The sequence below is a fragment of the Falco naumanni genome, chromosome 13 (assembly GCF_017639655.2).
Source record: "Falco naumanni isolate bFalNau1 chromosome 13, bFalNau1.pat, whole genome shotgun sequence".
NCBI lineage: Eukaryota > Metazoa > Chordata > Aves > Falconiformes > Falconidae > Falco > Falco naumanni.
Genome location: NC_054066.1, coordinates 15,154,323 through 15,169,544, shown reverse-complemented (window position 1 = coordinate 15,169,544; position 15,222 = coordinate 15,154,323).

Below are 15,222 nucleotides of genomic sequence, written 5' to 3'. Positions count from 1 at the left end.
CTGCAAAATTATTAATTAGTATTTGAGGAACACATGATAGGTAGAACACAACATTTGTGTCACTGTGCTTCTGCTGGAATTATTGCACAACTGAAAGCATGAGGCACAAACACCAGCAGTAAACTAAATAAGGCTTGAAAAACAAATTATCCAAAGGCTAGAGATTTTGCTAAACATGCAATTGAGCCTACCGCAAACAGACTGCTGTGGGCCTGTAGTGGCCAGGCTATACCCTGACCCAGTTCTCCCAGCTGTAATCTGTAAATCTTACTATGCTTGCAACTCTAAAAAGATTCTGATATTATACTTCCCTTTCTGGAGAAAGATGATAGTTCCTGAGTTGCCACTGTTACTGTCAGAAACAGGTGAGGCATCTATTTTTCATTGCCATCTGTCCCCCTTCCCCTGACGTAGCTATTCAGCAACTTTCTTTGGTGTATCTAATAAACTGTGCAAGCAGTTCTATTCATATGCTGATGAATCTTGATAACCACTTTCCTCAATTCAGCTTTAGGTATAACATACCCAAATAAAATTTCAGTCTTTCTCCTCTTACTGAGGTGCCTCCTGGAAGATAACCATTACATTCAGCTAAAAAAAGCAGAAGATCAACCACCTAACTTGCGTCAGCCATAGTATTTGTATAAAATAATGCATAAACATTCATGTTCTCTATCCAAGTCAAGACAGAACATGATCTTTCATGAACTCACCAAGGCAGAAAAGGAGACTTGGAGTGAAGAGAACACAGATACATGCCAACCACTCAGAAACAATTGGATGTTTCTCCCAATGTGATTAGATGCCCTAAAATTTGGGCAGTAATAGCCATGGGAGACATTATGTATACTCCTCATGACTAGTAGTTTTTGGACCTCAAGAAAGCCCAGAGAAAAAGGAGAGGGAGTGAGCAAAGGAGAGTAATTTGTGACTGCTTAAACATTTCAACTAATATTATACTTCTGTATAAAAAAAGAGTTTAACCAGAACAGTATATTGAGAGTTTGTAGCTTACATAACTTTACATTACATATTAATTACTGGACCTGTGGTAAGGAACCATAGGCAGTGCCAAAGAAAAGGGCTACCTAAATGTATTCCTTTAACAAACACTGAGGATAAAGTTACCCTACAGAAAACTTAGGAAGTGTAAGAAAATTCAGTGAGTGCCTATTATCTGAAATATTTCTTTAAAAACATGCAGAATTAACTCTGACATATATCTCCACATCTGCAAAGATAGTCCATGCATTTCAACAGAATTATGCTAGAAAGTATAAATAATCACCATGTTTACATTCTGTATCTGCCTCTGTTTTTACAGTATTACAAATGGCAAAAAAATGTGATAAATTTTAATATATTTAATAAAGTTACAGATAATATTCAGTGGGTAACACAAATAAAAATCATGCATCTTCTTATTGTAGGATGACTGTAAAAAGCAGGTTGTGGAGCTGTGACATTTTAAACTGAAAGGCAGCACTCTCCTCACTTCTGCAGTGCTGTGGATACTGGCATTTCAGGCTGGTATTTACTGCCTTTTACACCAGTATCTTCTCATTGCAGTTTCATGTGCTGTCCAACCCAAACAAGGTAGTGTTTCCAAGCAGGAAGGCAAGACACCTCACACCATCAAAAATGGGCACGCTTCTGCTCTGCTCCAGCGTGAGAATTAACTGTTTCTCTCTACTGCCTTGACACAAAGTAAGGGGAGAACGAAACCAACTATATTAAAATTTAATGATAAACATGACCTCTCTTAATTGTACGGGGCCACTTTGCTTTCTCAGTTTACCAGCATAAACTAGGAAGCCCTCCATAGTTGTAACTGAGTTTTCTCTGCTGTGTAGTTCCAAGTTGTAGAGAGGAAAAGCACACAGAAACCACGTTCTTTCTGGAAAGGTATATAGTTAAAATTCTTAATACATCAGTGAAAGCTTAATTTGCGGGCACTTCATTGTATTTTTGAAAGATGCTGTGATTTAAAAGATTATGGTGGCAACAAGTAAAATGGATTGTGTATTCTGAAGTGTGAAACATTGGTCTGACACTAAAACAGAGCTAGAAGAGCCTTTCTAGATCACCATGGTAATTACCTGCTTCAGGCCATACTCAGTCCTCCTATTCAGGCAAAAATCGAATCACATTAGCAGAGAAGACATCCCCTCTTAACAAAAATCCCTCTTTAACCCTCATCCCTTTTGGGGGCTTGTGGTTTTGCTGAGCCCATTTACTAGCCTGTCCCATGCCATGCATCCACAACACAATTGAAACAAATACTGCTACTTAATGGAAGAGATGGAAATTTAGAGTCAACTGTAGCACGCTCTGGACAGAATCCTGCTGTCGCTTATTGCCATACATCTAATTAATTATAGTAGGTTTGCAGAAATAGGGAAATGGGCGTAACTGGTAACTGGTTCCTGCAGATATACTGCTTGTACACAGTGTGATCTGATTGACTTATTTAGTTACTGATATGCCAGTTGACTTGCCTGGAAGAATACAGGGCTTGTGTGCCTGTAAAGAACTGATAATATTTTAAGTGTTAATGCATGGAGAATGGGAGCACAGTAAATACATTACAGGGTTTCACCTGACCTTGCTGAAGAACTTCTAGTCTGGTTTCGGTTTTAAGTCCAAGCTAAGTTTAGAAGCTGGCTGATGTCAGGAAGGGAAAAAAACCACAGAAGGGCATTTTAACTAAAATTTAATCTCTGGTTGCCAATCCCTCCAGTTTTTTCTGCAGAAAAGGTCCAAGTGTGGTCATGGAAGGTGTATGCTACACAATTTTGATGAAACCATTACTGGCTGCTAACCGGTGGAAGTTGTACTGCCTGTTAAAACTGACAAACAGAAGCATCTGCACAAGTCTCAAAAGTCATCAGCATCACCTTTAGTGATTTTTGATTAATTTATACCATTTGCTTAGCACAGTAATGAAAACTTCAAGCGCTCATCTGATCTTGACCAGAGATAGGAAGGCTGCCCCTCCTAAGCTGCCGGGAGCCTTGGTGGTGGGAAGGTGTTGGTGCCCCGAGCGCCGTGCCCTGCCCCCGAGCGCCTTTGCTCGATCTTGCCAGGCCCCCAGAGCCCGACCGCCCGGCACGGCCCCAGCCTGCGGGGCTGTCGCTGTCGCCGGGGTAACTCGGCCGTCTGGGCTCAGCGAGGGGGCCTCGAGGGGCGAGCGGGGGCACTGGGCTTGTTGCCTGCCCTGCGCCCGGCACCGCGGCTTCCTCTGCCCGCGCACCTAAACAAAGTGCGAACGGAGCAGGAGGCACCACCCGGCCCCGCAGACACTCTCCTGCCCCCGGGGCCTGGCAGCGCGCTCGCGGCGCGACAGGGCCCCAGCGGCGGAGCCAGCGGCAGAGCCGGCGGTGGCGGCAGAGCCGGCGGTGGCGGCAGAGCCGGCGGTGGCCCCGCGCCCGCGGCGGCCCCGGGGACGCGCCTTACCTGGCTCGGCGGGGCCGGGCTCGGAGCGGCCGCAGCCCGGCTGGGCGGGCGGCTCAGCCCCGACGGCGCTGGCCCCGCACCACGCTCCGCTCAGCTCGGCTGCGCTCCGCGCTCTCCCTCCCCGGCCGCGCCGCTCCTCCCGCTCCGCTGCGCGGCCCCCGGTTTATAGCGAGGGGCGTTGCGGCACAGCCCAGCTCGCCCGCTGTCTCCCCACCCATCTCCCGGGACAGACCCCTCTGACCCGTCTCCCGCCCACTTCCCCCCGCCGCTTTCCTACACCCCCGCCCCGTCCGCTGGCACGCCCGCAGACGGCGCCCCCCCCCCCCCCCCCCCCCGCCCCCGCCCGCCGCGGTGCGGAGGCAGCGGCCCGCACGACTCCGCCGGCTGCGCGGGGGTCCCCCAGGCGGGTGGCAGGCCGGGTGTCTCCCGGCCCTGGGCAGCGCAGCGCCGGCGCCCAGGGACTCACTCGCCCAGGTTGCCTGGATAGTGCGAGGGATGGCTGCGGGATGCCCGCTCCTTCCTTTTGCCTTCAACTTTCTGAAGTAGGGGTCGCAAGCGGTGTACAAACGTTTTCAGTTTCTCTCGCAATCCCCTGGGCTGCCTGTAAGCACAACTGGAATGTTCAGAGCATCACTAGTGAATGTTCTAACTAGATCACTAGCGAATCACTAACTGTTGCAATATATGTAAAACTGCTTCAATAAATCCGTCAAACTTTATTCTCTGGGAGTAGACAGGAGAAGAAAACAGCTATGTTAAATCCCCCTTGGAATACATGTCCTAGAGCTGTGTTCTTCATGTCACTGCTGGCTGATGTAAAAAAAGGACTTTGTATACGAGGGATTGTGTTGGATGGTTTGTTTCTCTTGGTCTCTTAAACAGGAGGGGAGCAACTTTTCAGGCAGAATTTCTGAGGCTGTCATGCTCATCAAGAACAGGATTTCGGAAGTTCTGTTTTATTTTAGGGTCATCTTGACCATAGTACCAGACAGAGCTAATGCTTCCAATGGGAACCACAGAACTGCAGATTGCTGGCTAATCTTTTTATACACCTAGTTGTGTTTTTGAAGGCCTTTTTAAGGAAGACACCATGACCTTGGATGATAATATCTTTCAAGGGTTGGTGGTGTAACTTTTTTGTGACTTAGAGTAATTAGGATCTACTTAGTGTTAGGAGAAGTCAAATTAAGACGAAACATTTGGATTCTGCAGTAGTAACTTCAGCTGGAATAATAATTGCTTTTCAGCATCTGCACACGTATAATCGGTAGGGTCTTGTTTGGCTATAATTTGTTTTTGAAAGTCTGTTAGCTAAATCAGAGGCTCAGATAGAAATGCAGAACTGAGGCACATGATACAAACTTAATTGTTCCAGCCTGTGTCTGATGGGCCATGAGTGCGTTACGCAGACACACTAATTCACCTGTGACATAATCTTTTGCCCTGATCTTATTTGTGTCATGTCAAGAAAAATGATCTGCATTTTCATCAGAACAGCAGTCGGGATAGATGCAGTCTATATTGGCAGCATGCTACCCCCTGCCACTTGGGGAGTTTATAACTGGCTTCCTTTCTGGAGAGATCGTGCTGAGATATCTTCTAATGATGAACTATGTGCATGTTCACAGATTTATCATGACAGGGACTGGAAGCCACTTGCCAGTAAGTACTACTCAGGCCTCTACAGTCCCTGAAGCTGGCTACAACAGTGTGCTCTTTTATTCCCATATATGTTGTTGATTGTATTAAATGCGGCTCTTGACATATGGGACATATTTATTATATCCAAACAATTCTTTTACATGTGTGACTGATTACAAAACTCTACTGAGCATCAATGCATTTGGCAGTTATTGCACAATTCTGCCTCAGGCTGTTCTATGGTAAAACCTGCTGGATGGAGCTGACAGGGAAGAGATCTCCATAAGGTGATGCTTGCAGAGTTTTGTCCTCTAGTGATCTTTCAGTTGTTTCAGAGCTGAGCTGAAAGAACTGAAGCCAAATCCCAATGCCAGCATCAGACACAGACTACTTAGAGACACAAAATGCTTCTGGATGTGTGAATCTCTGCCTGGAATAAGTTCCCTTTATTACCTTCCATCATCACTTCTCTTCACGAAAGCGATGCGGACAGTAGATGATAACTGTATTTTTAACAAGAATAAAATGAAAAAATAAACTTGTTTTTTAAATTGACTCTTTTTTTAAAAGAATCACGTAAAATGGAATTTGGGTCTTCATCTCTCTGTTGAGTTCAGTCCATTTCTGGTGGATGTGCATAAGAGAGAAGAAGTCATTTCATGTAATTTTGGGAAAATATCCTCATTATCAGCAGTTTTGTGTCTGGAATCCCAGTAACAGATTTGTAACATTATGACCATTGAAACATGCACTCACTATAGAAAGGTGATTTACAGGAACATTCAGTGAATAATAGACTTGATGATTAGAATTCTGTTTTCATTGAATTGCTGTAAATAAAGAGGCTTCTTCCCAGCAGAATTGATTGAGGTGTCTATAATGAAGAAAGGGCTTCAGGAAGCAGGTTTCGTTCTACTGCTTGTGTTAGAGCAAACAGCTGTCATTAAGAAGGTGACTGGACTGGGAAATTTTATTGCTATCAACTCAACTAAGTATCTCTTCTAATAGTATTGTTTATTAAAATCAGTAGCACTATACTTAGAATAAATGGTTGAAAACAAATCTTCATTGGGACCTCAATATCATATTGCCTTAGAAACCCGCCGATTTTTACTAATATGTTTGCAATGATTCACACCTGAACCTTTGGGTTGTGGTTTTTTTGTTTTTGTTTTTTTTTTCACATTTTCAAGATAATCCTTCTGTAAGAATGAGGAGTAGAAAATTATTTTCATTGTTGAAAGCTAATGTTCCATATGTAGATGCCTCTGGGTGTCAAGAGCCAGGCCTTAAGGAAAGCACCGCAGGTTGTGAGATATGTGGCATGCTGTTTCTATTCATTGTATTCGAAAGAATATGCATTTCTGATGCATTTTCCCACTGTTGCCTCTTTCAGGAAATAGGTTGGACTTTTGCACATGGGATATAGCTGTGCATTTGCTTAGATGTAAGTCTTTGCCTGTAGTGGAAAACTACGTGTCCTGGTAGCAAGGCGATTTGAGTGTGCTAGTGATTTGCCTGAAGATAAGAAAACTTACAAATGTTTATTTAGGAAGGCTTGTCAAAAGACTCTCCTTCTACCATAATGAGTATTTCAGTCATGTCCTGTTTACATATCTATATTTTTTTTTTCTGAGAAAAGTACAAAGAATCGATCCCAAATCAATGCGTCTATTATTTAGAAATTTTTATCCACTTTTGCCAATGAGTTGTTTTCAGAGTGTGTTCTCTTCTTTGATGTCTACTACGACTGAAGGTTACTGGAAAATATTCAGGAAAGAAAATTCTGAAAAAAGGGTTAACATTGTAATTCTCACTGTCCTGCTTTTGATCCCTGACTTGTTCAGCTGTAGGAATAATGTTAGTAGCTTGTCTTGTAGGAATAGAAACATATATTACTGTTGTCATCCACTGTGTATGTGAGACCATAAGGTTTTGCTACAGCTAGCAGACTCTAGTAAGAGTGATATGTATTTGTGTATGTGAGAGAAGGAGAGAAACGGAGAGTGAAAATTGTCTTTTGGGACAGGCTAGGGAGGTCATATGCAGACCTTTGAGCAGCAGTGGTGCTAATATCCACAAGGTCTGCTTCTCCAGAGCTATGGAAATTTACATTATTATTATTATTATTACTTTTTTTTTTTTCTGTTAAGGTTCTTGAATAATTAAGATGGTTAATCTCTTTCCAGGAAGCTATATGCTTTAACTTGTAGTCTTCCTCAGCTCACATGTTTTAATTGTATCCCTTATAATCATCATAGCATACAGCAAAAGCGGAGGCTGGAAAATATGAAGACTCTAAGGAAGCCAATGTTTCAAATCTCAGCATTTTCTAAACACTTTAAAGTTTAACTGGGTTTATTTTGATAGATAAGTAGTAGATTTTTTGTCTTCTACCATGAATTTAGGAAGCTGAACTGAGTGAGAAGGGTGTGATGCCTTCAATTTTAAAGTTTATAAAATAGGTCAATAGAACCATATTTTTAATCTAGATTGAATTTTTCTAGATCATTAGTTTAACAACAACAGCAACTGCTTTGGGGATTTGGACTGTTGAATTCAGTGGCTGATATAACATGTGTAATGGGGCTTGGAGTGCAGGGGTTGCTGTGCAGGTGGCCAGCATGAGCACGCTGGCTGCCGTCTGGGTCTGGGTTGCAGTGAGACTGTACCAGACCTGTGGGTATCTAGTGGGTGCAATGCCTCCAGCCCTGCATGGGCATCTGCTGTTACTAACAAGGAAGTAGTATTTGATGGTTCTGTGGGCAGAGGAGGGACGGGGACTTAGACTCCTCTTTGTTCCTAGAGTTAATCCATGCTTGATGAAACTGTCAGGTCACCATATTGATGCAGAACCCTGACCCTTCTCCCAGAGCTCTTTCTGCAACAGGAGGATGCCAGCTGCCTCGGTGCAAACTTTGTGTCCCCCTATAGATGTTTTTTGGGCTCCCAGGGGAGTGAGAGGATCTGTAGGAAGCAGAGGTGACAGAGCCATGTCTTTTTCTCACTGTCCAGGGAACTGAATGACGGAGACCTGCATCTTTTTGAGGCAGTGATCTCCACAGCAGCAGCAAGTACTCGGTGCTGTGCTGCTGGCAAGCAAGACCTGAGCCAGACGAGCCCAGGGTGGCAAGGCAGCATCCAGGGACTGGGCTGGGCTCCCTGAACTGTGCTTGCACTGCTCTGCAGTCCACAGGGTTGCAGTCAGTGTGCAGGCACAGGCCAGGTGTGTGGGATGCAGACAGAAAATGCAGGGAGGCCAGATTGCTGCTTGAGTGCTCTTCCATCTGCATCCTCACAGAGGCTGCTTGCAGGACTGGCAGTTTCTAAAAGCAGATACCTGTCTTCCTGTGTAGGATCTGTGTCCAAACTGGATGTAAAGTAGACCCTGGTTTGCTGGACCCATCGTGTAGTTTAATATTAAAGCTGACAGGAATGAGGGGATTTTCACTGCATGACGTGTTTCCTTCTTTTGTATCCTTCCTTTTCTTTACCTTCCTCACTTGTCTGTCTTGCTCCTGTCAAAAATCTGCTGTTTGTTTAAATGAACGAAGACACTCTTGATAAGGCTGCTCATGCTGCCTTTTACCTGACTGGGGCAGAGAGAGCTAAGAGCCCTCTTTTGAGTGCCTCAGAGAAATGTCAGGCTGGACTTAAAGTATGCCATTTTTGGGGAGGAGGCAGGTATTTGGGATCCTTTGTTTATCAAACATATTGCTATGCTTTTGGAAATCAGCCTTTTTGCCTCAGACTTACAGGCTTCGCTTTTTAATAAGTGCTTCATCACAGGCACAGATACAATTTAGCTTGGTTTTGCTATTTAAATCTGGCCTCGAGGTGTTCACCCATTCTGCATGATTGTGGTGGCCATGTTCTTTCTGGGAACTGGCAGCAAAATGTTATATTTCAAATGTGTTTTTTAAAATGATAGATACAGTTAAATAAAATATTACACAGATCATGTTATTAAAAAAAATATTTTTACAAAATTCAGCACAAGACAGTGAACGCTGAATGTGATCATGATCAAAAAGTCTGTGAAGCCTGGCTCCCGTTTCTGTTACTAGCTGTCGTGCCTGTTCCAGATTCAGCTCTGATCACACAATGTCATGCTAGTGGCATCATTTATGCTTCAAGTGATATAAAGGCAGAATCTGAGCCAAGAAAGTATTCCTGTTAAAGGAATTATGTTTAAATTCCTTAGAGCTGGAAGCAGTGATGATGGTGGTAAAGTATGTTTGGAGAGGCTGTGTGATTTATTCTCAATATGTGGTGCTACGTGTGAACTGAATTGAGTACTGTTAGTGGGGGAACACATTGTAGCCCTTTGTTTACCCTTCCTTTGAGTAAATTCATCTATTCTGAAGCAAACTTTAAGTAAAAATTATGTTCATGGTAGCACTGAGTTAAAATTTAGAAGAAACATTAAATACTGAAATAAAGAAATCTAAGTTGTAAAATTTGTGACTATATGTGGTTCTTTTATTGTGCAGTAGAACAGGATGGTTTGGGCACCTTCTGTTGACACATTAGTGATTTAAGGCTCTTGCAGGTCATAAAAACTATCCCATTTAATTTTTAACTGATCATAAAATTATCAGTTTCTGGAAAAGGCTGTGGTTATGGCAAAGAAAGATGTTGTTTGAGTTGCTTAATCATTTCTGAAAAAATGGGTTTGAACTAATGTGTAATTAGTAATTTTTAAAATGCCTTTTCTCAAAACAACAAACAAGATTTCCCACTGTGGTAAACTTAAATACAGCACGTATTCATAAAAACACATTTATACTTTGGAACAAGACGAGACACAAAAATTGGTGTTTGAGCTGGCCTCTACTTTTTGTTGAACCTAATCATTGTGATTAAAATTTAATGGAGAGTGTGCAGTGTTAACAGTGATAATTACTATGCGAAAAATTCTTTTTTCCAATCTAACTGTGGAAGGACTTAGAAGTCAGTTTTTACTTTTGGAATTCTGTACATTTACCAAGAATTACTGCTATAATACCTTCTTAACAGTATTTACCGTGTTCTTTGAGCTAAACAGAAGCACAGAAAGATTGATTTTCCTCTCTGTGCAGATTGCTTGGAGAAAACACTATTTTCTAGTTAGAAGGGGGTCTTGCTGTTTCTGAAGAAGAGATGTAGTAACAGGAGAGTAAAAGATGGTATTTTTAATGCACAGGTATTAAGCAGCTTCTTTTGTTTCTCTATACAAAACTATCCTCCCCCCCACCCCGCCCCTTCATCAAAGCAGTTAAAAGTGAGGATAATGATTATTGTCATTGTGGCTGAATACCCAATTGTTCCGGGCACATATTGGGCAGAAACCTAACCATGCCCTATTCCTGTGTGACGAAAACGAACAGGGCAGAAGTACTATTGTCATCATCTTATAAGGGAATTAGGCCATTTAATCACTCTAACTTGCTGGAGATCCTCAAGAGGCTTATAGCAGAATGAAAATTCAAACCCCCTACTGTCTCAGCCCCAGAGCAGTGCTATGTGCACTATGGTCTGAGAATCATCACTTTCTAATCAAGTTATTATGAATAAGAGCAAACATTTTCTAAAGTAAGAGAAAAAGCAACTAAATTCCAATACACATCAGAATGATCATGTTGATAATAGGTGTGAGTTTCCAACTATGCAGCGGTACCTGATTTACTGTGGAAGTAACCCTTCCTTGCAAATCCATCACTTCAGTCAAGATCTAATCAAAGTACCCAGTATGCTACTGAAAATGTGTGTAAGAACCACAGAATCAAAGAGCTTGAGTCTTCATTGCCTTATCTCACTACTTACATCTACATATGGGCTAAGAATAAATGTCCTGGCAGAGTGAAAATAGAGGCAATTAATACTCAATGTGAAAATGTGTGAATGGCTAGAAAATGGGAGCTGCCATTTTGCAGGAAATCTCCACATTTCAAAATGTGTGTTCTGAATTGGAGCAAATAGTTGGCCTCTCCTGTGAAGGGAAAAGTTTGGAAAAGACTTGCCTAGAACAATTGGATTGATCTGAAAGATGATATAAAATAGGTGTTGTGGTAAAAGTTATACACAATAGTATGCTGTGTTATTTAGGACAGAATGAAAACTAAGGAATATTTTTACCTTTAAAAATACACCATTGCTTCATTGCAGCAACTTACCTGATCAGAATGATTCTATCATTGGATGAGATCACTAATGATAATTTCTATTCTAGTGTTTCAGTGCACATGAAATACTTGATTTGTTTAAATAGCATATGACTGTAGCATAAAAATATGAACTTGGAATAATCATCTTGGATCCTATCTTTTTTTCAGGTCCTTTATACTTTCATTACTCCTGTGAAGAGTTTGACAAGTATCCTTGCTGTATCACCTTTTGCAAGACAAAAGCTAACTTCTCAGTATATTGTATTGGTGCTCAGAAATCTATATTTTCCAAAAACTGAAAGTCTAGATCAGCTTGTAATTTTCAAACACTCCACCAGTTTGGAGCATTTGCACTGGAGGCAGAACTTTAGTTTTGCTCCAAATTTCAAAGCATAAAATCTACCAGAGATTCACAGGTTTACACATTCAGCATGCATTTTGAAGTCCCTCCATTGTGGAGTTGGAAAAGCACCTGGGTGAACAGGCTGTAGCAGAACCCTCCATCTCCTGCATCTGCTCATGTAGCAGGAGCTTATCTGCAAGAGCTCTGGGTGACAGGGATAAAAGATGTTTCTGCTGCATTTCTTTCTCCTTGCTTTTCCACCACACATCATAGAGGGTACTGCATTAAAAAGCATGGGGAACACTGCTGGGGCGGAGGGTGGGGGAACAAGGCTAATTAATGGGGCTAATTGGAACCATCTTCTTTCGTGTTTAATGAATGTCTAGAAGACCTAGTTGTGCTAATTTTGGTTGTTAATGATCCGAAGAATTGGGACATATCTCTGTATGATTACATATGATTTAAAAGTCCAATTTAGGTGGCTTCTTGGCCAGGGCACGCTGTTATCCCTATTTGTAAGTCATTATGACAGTGCTCTCAGACAGCCTGGCCAGGCCAGGGTGTGCCTTTGACACTGGTTTCACTGCCTTCAGATGTTATCTGTTTTCACTCTATGTTTTTTTTCGGGCTGAGTTGTTTATCCAGACATTGACTGTTTTTCAAAAAAGTAAAACTAGTTCCTAGGCAACCTTAATGAATGGTAAGAACACGTTAGCTTGTTCATAATTTAGATGACTTCAGCTTGTTTACTGTGATGTTTAGTTTATTGCGATGGGCTGGCTTAGCTGATTAACATGAACTATGTAAATATGAGGATGAGAACAACAAACCAGCAGAGGATCACAGCATGGTTACCAAGCTTTTTTTCTTTAAAGTGCTTTTATTGAGTAAGTTTATATTATTAAGTTTTTAACACCAAAGTGTAGCAGCATTTAGAATGCTTTGGTCTGTAGAAAATATGAATTACAGAAGGTGAATAACTTCCTGAAGCCTTTCTTAGTATACCCACAAAGAAACATAAAAATGTATAGACGTGTAAGCATATCAGTCTATACTTACCCAAATTCTCTGTACATTTACATAAGCATATATAAAAAAGAATGCTGTGTGTTATAATTGTCATTCAGCTTCTTTTTTTTCAAAGTACAGATCTGTGGTTTTGATGTGGTTGCCCTTTATAGTAGAAGCTTGGACTACTAGGCTTAGGAGGACAATTCTGGTCATAATGACTGATGTTCTTCATTTTCTCCTCTGAAACACATGTAGAGGGTCAGAATCATTCTGTGTTATGAAGTCAGCAGTCATTAGATGTTGAAATCATCTAATGGGTGATGTCAATATGTTGAAATATTGCTAAAATCAAAATACTAGCACAAAGACACATAAATCTTTTAGAAATGTACTGAATGAAATGTATGTGCTTCCTACAGGTACTTGGGGAGTGAGGCTGTATTCATGAACACATTTAACCGTTAAGGTCAATTTTCAGAACTGTCTGGGATACAATGCGGTTTTGCCATTCCCAGTTTATATTCAGCCCAGAGCATGTTTTCCTGACCAATTTGCAAGGATCTGGATACTGTTTTCTTAAGGAAGAGCTGACACAGCTCAGCTGGAACAGTCTTTTTATCGCTGAAGGAATGTAGAGTGCTTTGAACAACTGGTGGAAGACATGCTTGCTACCTCCCAGTTGTGCCATGTAACTCTAAAATATAAGCACATAGAAATCTTGGTGAATTGATACTACCCTATAAACCTGTCTGAAAGTGTGAGGTACATGTCTTTGTTCATATTTCAATAACTATATATGGGCATTAAGATTACGCATGTTTTTCAAGAACTATTGTTTCCTTTGCAGTATTTGGGTTTTTAGCTTTGAGCATAGGGTTATAACCACAGGACGTTTACCTCAACATTAGGGCAAGTTAACTGCAAACAATGTCTGTTCTAGTTTAATTACATTAACCCAAAACAAGAGAATCCATACAGGAAAGTGCAGCTATGTAAGATTATAACTCTTTGTCAATTCACAGGATCAGCAACATTCTTGGTAATTTGCCTTGTATCTGAGCAACACGAAATCAGCACAGTATACTTTGTTCTGATTTTTTATTTTAGAGCCAAAAACTTACTATTCTTTTTCTCCCCAAACTGTATTTTCTTTTCTAGTTTTCATATTTATTTCTATGTGCTTGTTCAAGAAAAAAAAACTAGTCTTCATTTGGAGTGAAGTGGGAGAACCTGGTATCAGGAAGATAGGCTTTTACTTATCTAGAAGTTACAGCTATACAAACTCTCCAGAATCACATCTGGAGAAGCTGGCAGTACAAAAGCTATCTGGCACATCTGGCAGGTCTCACTTCCACTGCAAACTTTGACACTTATGAGAACCTCGATTTTAAGAAAGTCACAGAGATGGGAGGAAGAACATTTGTTGTCTCACTGAATAGTATGTGTACAACAGATTTCAAACTATGAAAATCTTGGGTCAGACTGACAGTTGTGTTGCAATTTAGGATGTGTCTGTTTCTTTATACCAGACTATCAATAGCACCCAGGGAGAGATTTTCATAGCTGGGAAAAGAAACTTGCCACATTGCTCCTGTGTTCTTTATGCTGTGTCTGAAGCAGGGATGAAACAGAAATAGGCAGTGATGGTTTTCAGAAGCTGGAGTCTCACAGAGATCAGCCTCTGGACATTCTGACAACGCGGCTCTTGGGCAGGCTGCTCTAAGGCAAAGCAGGACCTGGCTGTGCATTCCTCCGACTTTCCTCCATAGGTATCTTGATTGAAGGCTGCCTGCAACCAGCTTACTACATTGTCTTTTGTAAAAGATACCCCACCTTTTAGCAGTGATTATGTCCCATCTCTTTTGTTGTCTTTTTGCTCTCCTCTTCCATTAACTGTGTTTGCTTTTTCTTCCTCATACTTTTGCTGCCTTAGCACCTCCAACCCTTTCTTCACTGAAGGGAGTCTTACAGGGTTTCTCTGCCTCTGCTCATTGCTTTGGGATCTCCTCTGCTTGTATGCTTTGAAGAAAGTAAAAGCATAAGGTTGGTTTGTTTTTAAGAGCTATTTCAAGAGAGCATTAGCATTGTAGAAAAGCCTGTCATAATCAGGAAATGAAAGAGAAGGAAGAACATAAATTCACAAGCAGGTATTTTGCCTGTTTCCTTGCACTCTCAATTAAAAAAGCCTTTTGGTTTGCTTTAATTTTATTGTTATAGTACCCCAGTATCTTAAAGCAGCATTAAGGTCTGTGAATCTAATGAAGGTTTTTGAAGTGCTCATCATTTCCTTCTATATTGTTGCCAAGGAAAGAGAGTACGTGCACCCCAAAACCTAATACAGGGATGATCAGGTTGAAAATTGGTAACCAAATGCCAGTGTCAGGTGTCTTTGGATTGCCCCCAGATGTATTAAATTAGGGTAAATGAAAAGCAAATGGCTTGGGTTGTTTCAGCTGAGTGGCAATGTGCTTTCTTGGAGATGCGGTCTCTCTGTTATAGGCAGATCACAGCGATAATGTGAGGAAAATACAAGGATTAAAATCCTGTCTGGTATGTTTCTTCCTGGTTTTAGTGATATGTCTATAGCTTGTTGGTAGTGGGGAAACTTGTAGTAAAAACAGGAGT